At 36.7% G+C, this 14,677-nt stretch overlaps 1 protein-coding gene across 16 annotated transcripts in view; it reads left to right on the top strand.

Annotated features, from left to right (window-relative positions):
* Positions 1–14,677, top strand: part of RBFOX1 (RNA binding fox-1 homolog 1) — a 1,229,664-nt gene that overhangs the window by 615,040 nt on the left and 599,947 nt on the right. Inside the window, exon 1 of one of the 16 annotated variants that reach the window (XM_064153062.1) lies at positions 10,862–10,932. The exons of 14 other annotated variants lie outside the window; for them this stretch is intronic. The gene's annotated coding sequence lies outside the window, so the exon portion shown is untranslated. Of the gene's footprint in view, positions 1–10,861; positions 10,933–14,677 lie in introns of those variants that run through there. One more of the 16 variants, XM_064153072.1, reaches the window with a different exon arrangement.

Raw genomic sequence — 14,677 nt, 5'->3', positions numbered from 1 at the left:
TTTAGTCTCCATACATCATATGGTATGAGTAGGGAGTTGACTGAATGTGGCTGAAAGTCATCTTCATTTCTTTAGTTCACAGATAGATGAATGCATGTCCTTTTGTCATATTTAGAAAGAAGTGATGTTGTTTGTAAGGAATGCTTTTGGCATTCTGTTTGGCATAGCAAAGATTTCACAGGTGACAGCAGTAATAGCCATAGGTCTAATGGGTAGTCATTAGGAGCAGAAATTAAGTTGTTCTTTGCAGTAAAATTATCCAAGGGAAAACTGTAATACCAAAGCTACTGCTTGGAGTTATTTGCATTTCCACTGATTCATTTTCATTGCACTCTTCCAGTGATGCTGAACTTAAAATCTCTTTAGTCACTTGTTTTCACTAATAGCAATCTTTGCTACTGATGCTTACAGTGTATTGTTCTGGGGACATGATCCTTAGTTCTTTTCCAAGTGTTTTTATCATGTTTTTCCACAAACTTTCTTCTTTTCTTCTAAGCTACATTATATATATTTTGGAAAATTACTATGTCTTCATAAAGCCATTTGATCTGAATTTGGGTTTTAGCACTGTGCACTCTGTGTAAGGCCTGTGGAAAAATAGAGAATATTGACATTTCATGCATTTTGGTTGCCAGGTGCTGCATCAGTTGTAATCTCTCTGCTTTCTTTTCCTCCCTGAATCTATCCTCTCTTCATTTGTTTCATGTGAGTGTTCCTTTTTTATTACTTAATTTCAATTTAAAACTCTTGGCAACAAAATTACCATTTCATCAGAAAGCTCTATAATGCTGTTTACAACACACTTATTGCAGAGGTTCTTCAGTATCAGTTGGAGTCTTCACATTATGTTTTAGGCCTATAATAACAATCACAAATCAAGAATAAACTCACGATCAATGATTCTTAATGGGTACCTGCAAAGTCCATCTGTGCTTCATCACAACTAGAATATGGGCACCTTCCTGGATGCTAAAAAAAAAAAAAAACCAAACACAAAAATAAACAAAAAGAGGACATGCAAATGTATTTGTTATTATGCCATTTTTTTTGGTGGAAGTAACTGGTTGGATCCTGTACCTCCGAGAAGAGAAATGCCAGCACAGTTTCCTTTGGAATGCTCTTCCAAGGATGTATCTAACATAGGGGTTACTCTAGCAGTTGTTTCAGATGTTCTCAGGCCAAAAGTGCCAGCTGATGCATTTGGACTATTAGAAAAGGAATCTCTGATAACTGTGTCAGCATGGCACTCTTTACATCTTTATAGCAGGCTACATGTCTTTACTTTTTTATATTCTGTTCCAAAATGGAAGCAGATAAAGGACTATTTTCCTTCAGAGGAAACTAGGTACCATGTTACTTGGGCTGTAGATGAGTCAATATTCTTAGGAGGCTCTCAATATTCCTGACCTTGTAGTATATTTGAAAACTCTACTCAGAGCACAGACCTAGCAAATTAATTGTGTCATGAAATTCAAGAAAAGATAAATGTGAAAAGAAGCTTAGCATGGACAATTCAAAGCTTCATTTTCCTCATTGAGATGTTTATGTTTGTTGGAATGAGTACTTGTTGCTTTGAGCCATTCAGTGATATTTTAGACCAATGAGTCGAACAACTGAATATTGAATTGTTAGATTGTAGATAAAACTGTAGTAGATCATGGGTTCAGTTCTGTTCACACAGCATTTATTTAGAAAGATTGCAAGCATTATTTAGGATGAGCTACCAAAGCGGGAGGAGGAGGAGGGTAGAGGTGCACAGCAAAAAAAAGCAGGAGCCACAAGCTGCAAGCCCAGGAATCCCAACTAGGCTGGTGAGCTCAGGAGAATATTGGAGAGGCTAGGGCTTCTCCTCACACATCAACAGAAGTTCACTGACTAAAATGCTAAGGAACCTGCTTCAGCTTAAATTTAGCCTTTGAGCATGAAGGTGAGTGAGAGACCTAAAGACATTCCCACCCACCTCAGTTACTCTCTGACTCAATTAGTTCCCTGGAGCAGCTTCAGAACTGAAAGTGCTTTAACATTTCAGAATGGCTATTTCTGTAGACCTGTTTACATCTGCTGGGCACACAGTTAACCCAGTCCCGAAAGACTGTTCCTTTATTCTATTTTTTTTAAGCTAATTTCTTTACCAGGTTTCCTATTCCTTCTCAGTTCTTCCAATGCATTTAAGGAAAAATCAAATCTCTTCAGTCAATTTTAATTCCATAATGTATTTTGAATAAGTACTGTAAAATTCAGTTGTCTTCTATGAAACTATTTGTTAGATCTTCAAGTCACTTGGCCTTTTCTTTACTTTTCCTTTTGTAGAAGGTGGCTTTTGGAAGTATTTGTTTCTTCATATTCTATAGAGAATGACCTTCAGCACTGGTAGATAGCATTTCACTATGATGCTTTTTCTTGTACACTGTTTAAGTAATGAACTATAAGTCAGTATAGTTAAATGGGATATGACTGCACAATTTTCTCTATAAATTGGGAATCTCTAATGTGTTTTCTATAAGACCAATATTTACCAACTGTAGATATTTTTCTGTTGAAAAATACCTTTCCAGAGTTATTCTGAATCTCTTACTTTGCAAATCATTAAGCTATATAAGCAAGTAAGGAAGAGTAGAAGTGGTTTATGAGTCAATTGTTTTTATAAACCACTGCTTTAAAAATATTTCAGGGAATAAAATAAAATAAAAATTCTGGGAAGAATAACTTAGGTCTCAAAATACATAGAAAATAGGAGCAGAAAAAGTATTGTGTTTTTCTTATGTTTGTAACACAATAGTTTTTTATGGAATTCAGCCAATATTAATACTAAACAGTAGTCTGAATATTTGTTAAGTTTGTTAAGCAGTGTAGAGTGGTGATTTTTTTTTTCCTTCACAATTATCAGAACATTTTTATTTAGATTTGGCTAAAATTATCTGTCATATGCAGATGATTATGCAATATCTGCCAACATCCTACCCTAAGACAGTTATAGCAGATGGTCAAATGTGTTTCATGTAGCATTTGTTTAAATGCAACTATATCTAATTTTTCCTATAATTGTTAACATTGTTTTATTTCTAAGGACTCAATCTGCATTGAATTAACTAGTTAGAGACTATTTCTGCCACAAGACAGTGTTTCAACTTATATTTTTAGAAGGACAAATATTTTGCTTTGACAGTCTAAGAGTTATGTGTCACTACATTGAAAATGTACAGTAAGAGTAACAAATACTTTACCTGGGGCTGACTATACTGATGTAGAAACAGGTTTCATTATTTAGTTTGTCTGTCTCTCTTCAAGTGTTAATTGTGAAGCAGAATGAGAATATGGCACTGAACCTTACTAAACTAAGTGTTGAATTAGTAATTGGAGGTATATATGACAAATAGAAACAGTCAAATATGCATTTGCTTGGATAAAACCCCCAAATGGGGACATAGGCAATCTTACCTTTGCATCAGAGGTGGAAAACACTGGAGGTTGGATCATTCCACTGTTTTGCAGTAGAATTATTATGGCATTTCACCTGTTAATGAAGCTTCGTAAGATCTCTGCACAAGTATGTATTGTACATATACAGATTTGCAGACACATGTACACCTGTATTTTAACTGGCAGAAACCCCCAAACACCAAAAGGTACCAAGTTTCAGTTTATCAGCAAAGATCTTCCTTGATTGTTTCAACATCTCATCTTCTATTCCTCTTTCTCTTAAACTAAACTGTTACCTCTGTCATCTTCGGTGAAACTCTTCTGCTTCTGTTGTCCAAACTAGGTGCTTTTCCTTTCTGCCCTGCTCTTGTGACTGAACTTGCCCATCTGAGTTGTTCTGGTGTTGCTCAGTTGTCTTATGCAAGACCAATCCCATTCTTCTGTTTCATCGTCAGGGTTCTACTGTTCTCCCCAGTCCCTTGCTCTCTAAATTTCTGTTTGATAGAATTTCTCTGGTATTTAAATTTCTATTCAGTGTAATTTCTCTGATATTTTTCATTAGAATATTTTGAGGTCAAGTGGACATATTGGTAAAACGTTTGATGATGTACACTGTTTGAAAACATAATTTGCAACATGAGGGATCATGACCTGTGGATAAAACTCAGGAGAATACTAAGTCTGCCATGGGTTGTTTAACCATAGCACTTTTGACTTTTAAGCTTTATTTGTGAGAATCATCCTGTATTTTTGCCTTCTCTATCATTTGCAGTTTCAGATATTTTAGTGGGCATAAAAAGTCATATTATGGTACTGTTATTAGCTACAGAATAAAGCAATGCCAGCATTCACTTTATATTTTAAATCCAAATACCATATTGATTTTGCAGTGGGAAGACAGGCAGGTTAGAAATGCCCTAAACAATGAGCCATCAACAAAATGTTGGCTCAAGATATGATAATGACAGAGCTGCAGTCCTGAATGACAAAAGAAATGAAATTAAAGATGACAATAAAAATAGAAAACAGGAATAAATATAAGAAAATAATAGTTGGAAAAAAAGAAGAGATTCTGAGAGAATTATTACTGTATTCACTCTTTGCTATGAGGCATCATCCTGTGTGCTTCACCATTTTATTTTTTTTTTTGAGAGCAAGAGCTAGAAATGCTTGGCTTGCATCTTACTTCCAATACAAGTGAAAGTAGCTCCTGTTAATGCCTGTAAGAAGGCAGCAGTTGTAGCTTAGTGTCTACAGTCTGTACATAATGAACTAAGCCTTTACCTGCCAATGCTAAACTAATACTCTTGTTGTATGTGCTGCGTAGCAGTAAAGGGAGAAAAGTTTGGAAGTTTTTGGAGAGACATGAATTGTGATCCAGCCTTTCCATGTAACACTGGGACATCTAGTATGAAATTAAACATCACTTCCAGTGAGCCATGTCTTGAAATCTTGCCATTTCCATATCTTGAAATCTTACCATTTAGAGGTTACTAAAATTTTATTAAACATAATCTGAGTTACAGAAAAGTAACATTTTCAGTATCGTTCTCCTGGTCAAAAGGACTTTGGAAAGATGTTTTAGCTCTAGAATTTATTTCTGGGTAATTGCATCTAAGAAACTTGGATAAAAAAGCTGTGGGAACCTCTCTGATTGGGTAAGCATGATATTTTGATGTCCAGGTCTAAACATGGCCATTTTGTAGTATTATATTTGTTACTTTGAGAAGCAAAATGAAAACTGTCCTGAGCTTTTAGTTGTAGACTGTAACATTCTATGATTTCTTTCTTCTTTCATGCAAGAGCAAGATGTCTTGTTCAAGTTATCCAAGGGTCCAGGCTCCTGAAGCACATGTGAAGTCTGCATGGGTTTCCTAAATGCTGAGGCAGTTCTGTGTAAAGTGCAATAGTCAGAAATTGAGTTTCTATCCTCCTCTGTCTTCATTTGCTAATTTACTCTCCAGTGAGCTTTCTTTTGTAGTATTACATCATCTTTTGGATACACATTTTGTGCCAGTAAAACACTTTTTATCAAATGTATTTATTTCAGTCTAAGAGATAAAGTTCCTGTTTCCACTCAGGTGATGCCTTGATTCCTGTGTACTTGCCTTCTGGCTTTTCATCTTAGAGTTTTGTTTTACAAAATATGCTGCAGTATTTAATCTGTGCAGCATGTTGCACTTTTATTTATAACCCTTTATTTAAGGAAATTTTGGCTTCTCAATATTGCCTGTAACTTTGGCATTGTCTTTCATGACCATAACATTCTGCACTTACAGAAAATAAAAAAGAGAGATTAGATAGGGTGAATTAGATTAGTGAGTATTGAATGTACTGTAACTGGGTGTAACAGGATTGATACAGTAGTAATTTGCATCCACCTGAGAATGAGTTATGGTGCCATGTGGGCAGTAGTAACCTGAGGAGTGGGTGCAAGCTGCTTCTCTTGGCAAGCAGTGAGTGTCAGTTTGTGGATGTTGTTTCCAGTTGCTCTTTTTTTAAAATAAATGTGCATATAGATTTCTGTTTTCATAATGCAGATGTTTAAATAGGCTGTCTGTACTGTGCTTCAGCTGCTGGCCATAATTAAAAACACTAATATAAAGTGGTAATAATGATGGAATCTTCCATCAACATAGTGTTATTTTATTAAAGAATTTAGAATGGATTTGTCATTACAGTTTTGAAGCATTTTGTCTCCAGTATTAGGTACTAGTGTGTGGTTTAAACTGAGAAGATGCAATGGTTGGGATGGGGTAAAGGAAAGGTGGCCTGTGCTCTTCAGAGTGATGCAGATAGGCAATAAGGAGAACTTTTTAATTTTTTTTTTATTTTTTCAAATGAAATATCCTTGCTGGTGTTCATGGCTGACTGTAATAAAGGACTTGCAAGTCCTGATTACACCAGTCATTGCACAGGGTATTCTAGTGCTGTTGAACAGGAGAGGGTCACCACTGAGCTTTTGAACCATGTTGTTTCTGGCTTACAGAAATTACTTTAACTCCCACAGGGGCTATCTTGAAGCATGCAGAGTCAACAGTTCAAAAATGGGTACAGCATTAGGAGAGGCTGAAGAAAAGGCTGATGTGTGAGTAGAGTGCCAGATATCACTTTTTCTGTGTAGCAGACAGGTTCGTTAAAGTCAGGTAACCGTTAACGTAATCATGTATTCCAAGAGAAAATAATGAGCTATTCTTCAAAGATGGGATCAAATTTATCTTGCCTAACCCTTGCTCTTCTTCCACCTTCCCTGTACGCAGCTTTCCCCTCTTCTCTACTCTGTCTTACCTATTTGGAAAAATTTTAATAAATGTAGGTGTGAGCACATTCTGCTAACAGATAATCACAGACTGTCATGCCTAACTTGAAGATCTGCACTAATTTTAAGGAACTGGTACCATTTGTTGTGGACACATTCTTTTTAGCTATTGTCAATCACTCAAAACTGGCAAAAACCAGTCCTACCTTTAAGCACTTTGTCACTTTGTTCCCTCTTTTGCTTTTTGTAATAGCAGTTGCATATTTTTCTTTTTCATTTTTCCTTTTTTCTTTTTCTTTTCTTTTCTTTTTTTTTTTTTTTTAAAGTATGAAATGTTCACAATAATGTTACAGCCTCCTCCAGTCTTGGGAAAACCTGAGCTCTATTTTAACATACTCAGTAACTCACACAAATTTCATACTGCTCTATGTTTTTTTATAATTCTGTGTTTGCAGCTTTATGATGTCTCTGCATTCAGAAACAATCAAGGAGCTCTGCTCAGTAAATACTTAGTAAGAAGGCAGCAGCTCTTTTGCAGGTGGATATGCTATCCCTTGAGATGAGAGAGAGAAGAGTGTGTTGCGTTGTGCTTGTCTACTTTGTCCTTGTGTGCTGAAGGGTAGGGCCAGTTCAGTCTAGCTTAACTGATACATACTCTGTGGTCTACCTGTGATGATGCTGTTACTGCTTGTTTTAATGGTTGCTGATTTGACTTCTTGTCCTGCTGCATGCTCTGACTGTGCTTGAAGGTGTGTTACTGGCTGAACTAAACCTTGCTCAGTACAGGGAAGGCTGTTTTTTTTTCCCTCCTCTTTGTGGCTTTTCTCTCCTCTCTTAACTCTTTTTCTTTCTAGCTTCAGTTGTGTTAGAACATGGTGTTGTGGGTACTTTTTTATGCTCATGCCAGGTTTTCAACCTTCATCAAAGATGCTGTGTGCAGAACTAGATTCTGTACTCTCACAAAGACCCACTTAAATTCTCTGATATTGTTAAGAACTCAGACACGTTTTTCTTTTTGGAGGAGAGGGAGAAATGGGAAAGGAATGAGAGATGCTGTTAGAAGAGTCTCTTACTTCTTTTCCTTCAGCTTAAAACTGATCTTTTTATCTATATTGCCACTGCCATCTAGCTTCTGACCTTCTTCAGCTAGCTGTACTTGATTTTTCCTCAACTCTTTTCTGTCTGCATGAACAGTGTTCCTGTCAGGAAAGAGTTAAATGGTTTACTCCCTAGAGAAGCAGGGCCTTCACTATAATTTATTTTACCCCCTGCGTTTTGCTTCTATTGCACCTTTCATACCACTGCTTCATCCTTAACTGGTGTTTTATGTCAGATGAATAATTTCTCTGAAAAATGAAAGCTCCCCTTAGTCATCAAATAGTCCCAGTCTCCCTGCTTTGTGGAAGAAAGACTAACAAGAGCTTGGATGAGAAAGAGCTGTTCAGTGGCAGAGCAAAACATAACTTCCAGTGTATTTGTCTTGGAGTAGAAGTAATGAATGCCCTCTATTGAACAAGTAACCTATTGATTACGGTGTAACCAATGTACTCTTAAATCTCTACCATGGCTTTTTGTTTTAATGGATATAAATATCTGCAGCTTTTATCATCTCAGTTTTGAGAAGTATCAAGGGTTACAGCCAGCGATAACAAAGAACTGCTCAGTGGCTTTGATATCTTCTGACTTGAAAAGCCACTTTGTCAACTTTGCAGTTATCTAAAGATGCTGATTAATTTGCATTACTCTTATATAATTTGAAGACAAAATGATTCATATTTAATCTCATTAATAACACTTTTACTATGGCTTTCTTCAACTGTCTGAAGAGGGATTACATAAATAAATGTGCTGTTTAATGCTTCCTTTTATCCGAGCAGCCTTTTTAAGTGTTCCCGTTTCTTTCTTCCATTTTGTTTTTTATAAATCGCTAAACATCAGAATTATCAATTCTGATACATCAGTAGGGAAAGTTCTTGAGAGATGACCACTGTTACCCTTGCACATTAGTGCAGCTGGGGATGCTGAATCTTTAACAAGGCAGCTGCTCCCAAAATGTTCATTCTTACTAAATAAGCTAACAAATAAATTCCTACAAACAGTCAGCAGGTGTCTCATCTTATCTCATCTCTGCACTGTTCAGTTTGACTTCTCTTTTTCCTTGCTTCTCTACTTTTCTGGCACTTTTCCAGTTACTACAGAATCATACTTCTGAACATACGTATTTCCTACATATGCATGTATGTATACACAGAAGTATTTATATGTTTTGCTAGATCTTTGAATTCTAGTGAATCTATTGAGAGTCCTGGGCAGCTTCATTTCATCCACATATCATCCTTGAGTTCACAATTCTTATCTCTTTGTTTCAATTGACAGCAGCTCCAAAAGTCAGATTCACTTTAAGAATATGCATAAAATCTGTGTTTTTCTGTTACATTCCAGGAGGGCCAATCTTCATTCACATTTCAGGTCCTTTAGATGTTTAGAAGTCATGGGGGAATTTATAGTTGTTCGATTCATGCCATATCCTCGAAGAGACTGAAGGGTTCTGCATCTCTCTTCGTTAAAGTGACATTTGTGGCTGCTTGAAAAGTTCTTCTTTACCTTCTGCAGTTCTTGAACTGAACTGCTAGTCATTGATTTCCTCTGCTCTTTCAATTAGTGCCTTCACAAAATCACAGAGTCAGGTTATTCTTCCACTTCGTTGTTTCTGTGTTTTCTCATTGTGTCTGCCTGGATTGTAAAGTCTTGCTTTTTAATCTTGTTTAGTTATCTGGGCATTTAAAAAACATCTTAATGTCATTCTCATCACCATAGAAAAATAAGTCCAATTTTTATATGGTTCAATTAGATTATTTTTTGCTGCTTTCTGAGCTCTAATGAAATGAGGGTTTAATTGGGTTGATGCGGTGCCAAAATGAATGTTCTCTTCCTGCAACTTGGTTTTATTTACAAAATAAGAAGTTGGAACTTGCAGTGATTTTTATTTGATAATGTTAAAAGAAAATCAGCTCAGTTATGTGCTTGAGTATGTGTGGAAAGAAGAGTTGCATTATTAGGTGTTTTGTCTATACCTGCAAAGCCAGAGGCCAACTATTCAACTATTACAAAGCCAGGTTACTTTATTACCTCTCAGCTAATATACTGGGCTTTGAGATAGGTTAAATGATTTGGAAGTTCTAGTGAATGAATGAAATTTATGATAGAGCCATACATGTGGATGTGGCAGAAAGCAAAGTGGGGGAGTGTGTGTATGTAGACATAAGGGAAACAGCACATGAAGGCCAGTGCCCTTGGCCATGATGCTTTGATTTGGGATAATGTATCCTGTATTCACACTGTGTACTATACCAATCTATACAAATTCTCACTAATAACATCGTCCATTGTCCTTACAGGACACCTAGAGTGTTCTCAGATAATACATTGAGGGTTGGATGAGTGACACTGCCTTTTTTCAGTATTTTGCTCCCATCCTCTTTCTCACTGAGTGGAATCCAGAAGACTCGGGTGTCAGTTTGATGGAGAAACATGACCAAATGCAGCAGCATTTGTCTCCTTGACATTTAAAGAAGGCGGTTGTGATAGTGGCTCTAGGTTCAATTCTCACTTTTATCCTGCACTTAAACTTCTGATTAAGGTCATGCAGGACACCTTGTCATCTTGGCACCACTTAGCTTGACTTCTGTCTGATGCTGAAGAATTTGCTAAGTTGTCTTTTAAGAATAATGTTCTGAGTGAAATAGACCTAAATGGATGTATTGGGTAAAATAAATTCACCTGCAGTCCTGAGAAAAAGAACTGTAAATCTTGCTATGACCCTGTTCACTAAGGAGGTTTGTTTGTAGCATTATATGAAAAGAGGAACAGCAGAGAAAGCTATATAGATATTCAATAGTCATTTAAGAGGGAGAATCGCACAGCTTGTAGGATTACAGAATACGGAATTCTGTACTTCCAGGTCATTACTTTGAATTCAAATACACTCCTGGTAGTAATAAAAATTTGTTACCAGATGACAGCTCTTCAGCTGCATATATGAAATGAGTTGAGGTTTTCTCTCCAGCTGGTAATGGGCAGATGCCTGCTACACAAAATCAGGGTCACAGCTGACACCATTAGATACCTTTATCGACAGCTGTAGTGGGGTGGTCAGCACTTAAATACATAATAGCAGAGTCACCTCTTTGACCTTAGATTAGATTCTTCTGAGGAGTTCAGCAATAGGCTTTGTGCAGAGAAAAGTTTAGCAGGTAATATCTTTTTCTCTTTATATGGTGCTGTTGAACATTGCTTTAGTGAACAGTAAGTAAAAATTAAGGGCAATTTCCAAATAATTGTTTAGTGGTATAAATACCTTATTAGAGACTATGTGGTGTTCCTTCTTGTGTATGGCACCGAACAACCCTTCCACAAGGGAATAATCTGTAAAACAGTGCATTTAATGAAGTTTTTGGCAGATGCTAGCATTCATTTCTCTTAGTTTCATTTTCTGAGGCTTACCATTGCTGGCACTGCTGAATAAGAAAGCTAATTTATTCTGGATGTCTAGGTATTAGAGAGCATAACTGCTTTTGAAGAGAAGATGCAGTGCCTTTACCATGTCTGATTTAAAGACAGTTGTCCTTAGGAGTTTGGAGAACTAAATTCTCCAAATGGCAAGTCCTTGTGACTGCTTTGTGACTCATTAAGTGGGAAGCTTTACAGGAGCTTCCACAAAATAGCTTTTCACTTATGAAACTAAATAATCTGTCGTGGTTTCTCTTGCTTGCAGTGTGAGAGAGTTTTATATGAAGCACTTGCTATCACAGTAATAAATGCAGTAGGAAAATCAATTGTCTCATGATTCCTGAAATACAGAAACTTAATAAATCCATTGATTGTGGAAAAGAAAGATGTGGCTTTACAAAAGAACATATTACATATGTGTTATGTGTATATGCACACCCAGTGCCATGAGTGAAGGATGTGGAAGAGAAGCAGTTCCTGGTGATGACAGAAGGACTCTATACACATGTGGCTGTGCTGGCCTGAAGAGCAGCATGTCCTGTCTTGCAGCTTTTGAGCAAACTCTCAACTTCCTTGAAGGTGGACACCAACCATTTTCTTGTGGCTCACTGTCAAGCAGTGAGAGTGCAGATGTGAATTTCAAGCCAAACAGTTTGATCTTGGTGATTGGAGTTAATTCCAATTACTGTTTATAAAGTAGTGTGACTGTTTGTAGTGAATCTCAGCTTCCTTTGGCTGGGGTTATTGAAGAGGCAGAGGAAAGAAGCCTATATAAACTGCTCAAATTATTTAGAAATTTAAAAGAGGAACAAATTTGTTTTGTTGTTTGTTTGTTGGGGTTGTATTGTTTGGTGTTTGGTTTGGGGTTTTTTTTTGCTATCATAATACTGATTTTCATCTTAAGCTGAAGTTTATTTTTTTCTGTCAGATCTTGAGTGTGCTTCAGAGAAGCCAATCTGTACTTCTGCCACTACTATAGCATAGTCTACATTACATCTAGGATTTTTAACAAATTATTTGTAAATAATTAGAAAATCAAATTACAGGCACAGTATAGAATATTATTTGTTCTGAAGGCAGTAAGGTTAAGCACAAATTTTAGCGCTATGTGTGTGTGGGGGGGTTGGTGTTTGGGGTATTTTTTAAGTTCTTAGTACTGTTATGAGAAGTTTTAAATAAAAATGCTGATAGATTTTTAAACATTGGAACTAATGAGAGCTAATTAAGTAAGACTTGGCATGCAGTAGCAATCTCACTGCTGATGAACATGGCAGTCTTGCATTCCTTCCACTTGGGGACAGTTGACACAGATGGCAGAAGTGATTTTGCCATGTGCTGTGTGTCTTATGAATTACCATGCCAATTAATATAAACTCTGAAGCATGTTTCTTTGTTCCACTCTTAGGAACCATTTACCTTGTGTATATTTACTGTAGAGTGCCTAACTTCTGCATTTATTTTATGGGAATTGTGGCTTCTCCTCTCTCTCTTTCGCTGTTTTTCCCCCTCCTGCCTTTCACATTCTCCCCATCCCCCTAATGATGCTATTGCAGATGTTCTTCAGCTGTGCTGAAGAGCAAGTGTAGGTGAACCACGAAGTTATTTTAAAGTCAATTGAGTTGTTCCTGCCAGTCAACAGTGTTGTGTCTTACACAGTTGAGAATGGCAAGTGCTGGACTAGTGTCAGGTTTGCTGCAGTAGTAAAAGTGAATTGTAATCCAAATCCAATGTCTATTGGGAGAGGGCTTAAGAAAGGATATGGTTGGAGGCTAGAAATTTGAGAGGGCTGCCTCTTGGGTCTGTACTAGGAGTGAGAAAAGACCTGGAATTGTGACAATTAAATTCATGAGTTTCTAAAGGATTTCCAGTCCTAAAACTTTTACAAGCCATGTATGTGATGGAAATCCCACTGGGAGTCAGGAGGGCTGTTGTAGCCCCTAGCATCAGTTCAGAGCAGGGAACATGAACAGTATATTTCACCTTCGAACATGCACATTTTATCTCTATAAGTGTCTGGTGTTTTGGCTTTCTGTGTCTCGGTGGTAAACCCACTATTAAAAGAAGTTATGTTTTTAACAATTACAAATATATCTGTTAAATCTATGACACTGCTGGAATTGCTGGGTGAAAAATTACCCTTATACAAGGAAATGCTTGTTAAATGTAAACACAATATAAACACATGTTCCAGAGTTGCATAGAAATTAAATTGCTGCTTCAGCCACAGAGAGCAGATTTGAATTCTTGACCTTAAGAGGTACTTCAGAAAATTCCCATGTCTTAAATATATTTCACAAAATACAGTGTGTGTCTATCTAGCATTGCTCTCTGTAAGGAAGAAACTCCTTTGTGCGCAAACAGGAACCTGGTCTGTTTCTAGTGAGTCTAAAAGAGATTATTACCATAACAGAAGTCGAGCCTAAGTATGTGGTATATTATTTAAGACTAAATTAATGAAATTAAGCAAACCCTTACATGTTTTCATCAGTTTTGTTATTTCATTGATCCTTAAAGCTTTTCTTTTTTTTTTTTTTAATGCATATTTGCAATTACTTCAGATCTAGAAATAAAACAGTAACATTAGATAAGTTCAAGTTGCGAGTGTGTTCTTTAAAACCATGCAGTGGCTTCATTTTAACTCCTTAATGGATGTGGTCTTTATATGTACAGCCAGGCACTGTCAAAAAAAAATCAAACTTAACACACACATGAGAGGAAAATGCTTCTAACTCCAATTTAGCCTCCTTCCCATAGTCACTGCTGTGAATAATAATCTCCAGTTTCTTTTTGCTGGAGAGCCTGGAAAGTGACTGACAGGATTCTAACTATGTATGCAGGAAGAAAGGCTCATTTGTCCTTAGGTAAAACAACAGCAATATGGTTGTTTTTCTGAGGAAGGATCAGATAATGGATCAGCATCAGTCAGCAGTGTTCCAGCCTTGACTTTCATGACAAAACAGGACACCTAACAAAATCCAGTAAAAGATGCCAGGGAAGAACCCACAAGTGAGCACAGCACTTCTGATACTTTGCTTTTGGTAACCTTCTGTAGCTTACTTCAGTTGCTGGGGTTGAGGGCTCAACATACAAACTCTTCATCTCTCTTAAGCTGTATACTGCTTGTTGTGATATATCACGTATTTTTTAAAGGCTGCATCAGCAAGTATGTTGAAGGCATAAATCTCACAAGTTTTAAAAGTGATACTATCCTGATAAGGAGTTTCTTTTTTGCAGAATAACAGATGATATTTTTTATTCTTCCTGTTATCTGTAGTGTTTTGTGAGGGGGTTTAGAGTTTTTCATTTGTCTCTCAATAGTCTCTCAAAGCCTGCTTGTTTTGCTTGACTCTCCATGCAAAATACTGATATTTTCTGAAGGAAGTAGGTAGTGTTCTCTCAAACCCCTTCATTGGCTTAATCTGATAGATGGTAGGTTTGATAGATAAGTTAATTTCCATCATTCAATAGTTGATAGGTGTGATGGATGTG

The sequence above is a fragment of the Pogoniulus pusillus genome, chromosome 13 (genome assembly GCF_015220805.1).
Source record: "Pogoniulus pusillus isolate bPogPus1 chromosome 13, bPogPus1.pri, whole genome shotgun sequence".
In the NCBI taxonomy this organism is placed as follows: Eukaryota; Metazoa; Chordata; class Aves; order Piciformes; family Lybiidae; genus Pogoniulus; species Pogoniulus pusillus.
Note: the sequence above shows the minus strand (reverse complement) of the source record. Positions and strands in the feature narration are given on the sequence as shown.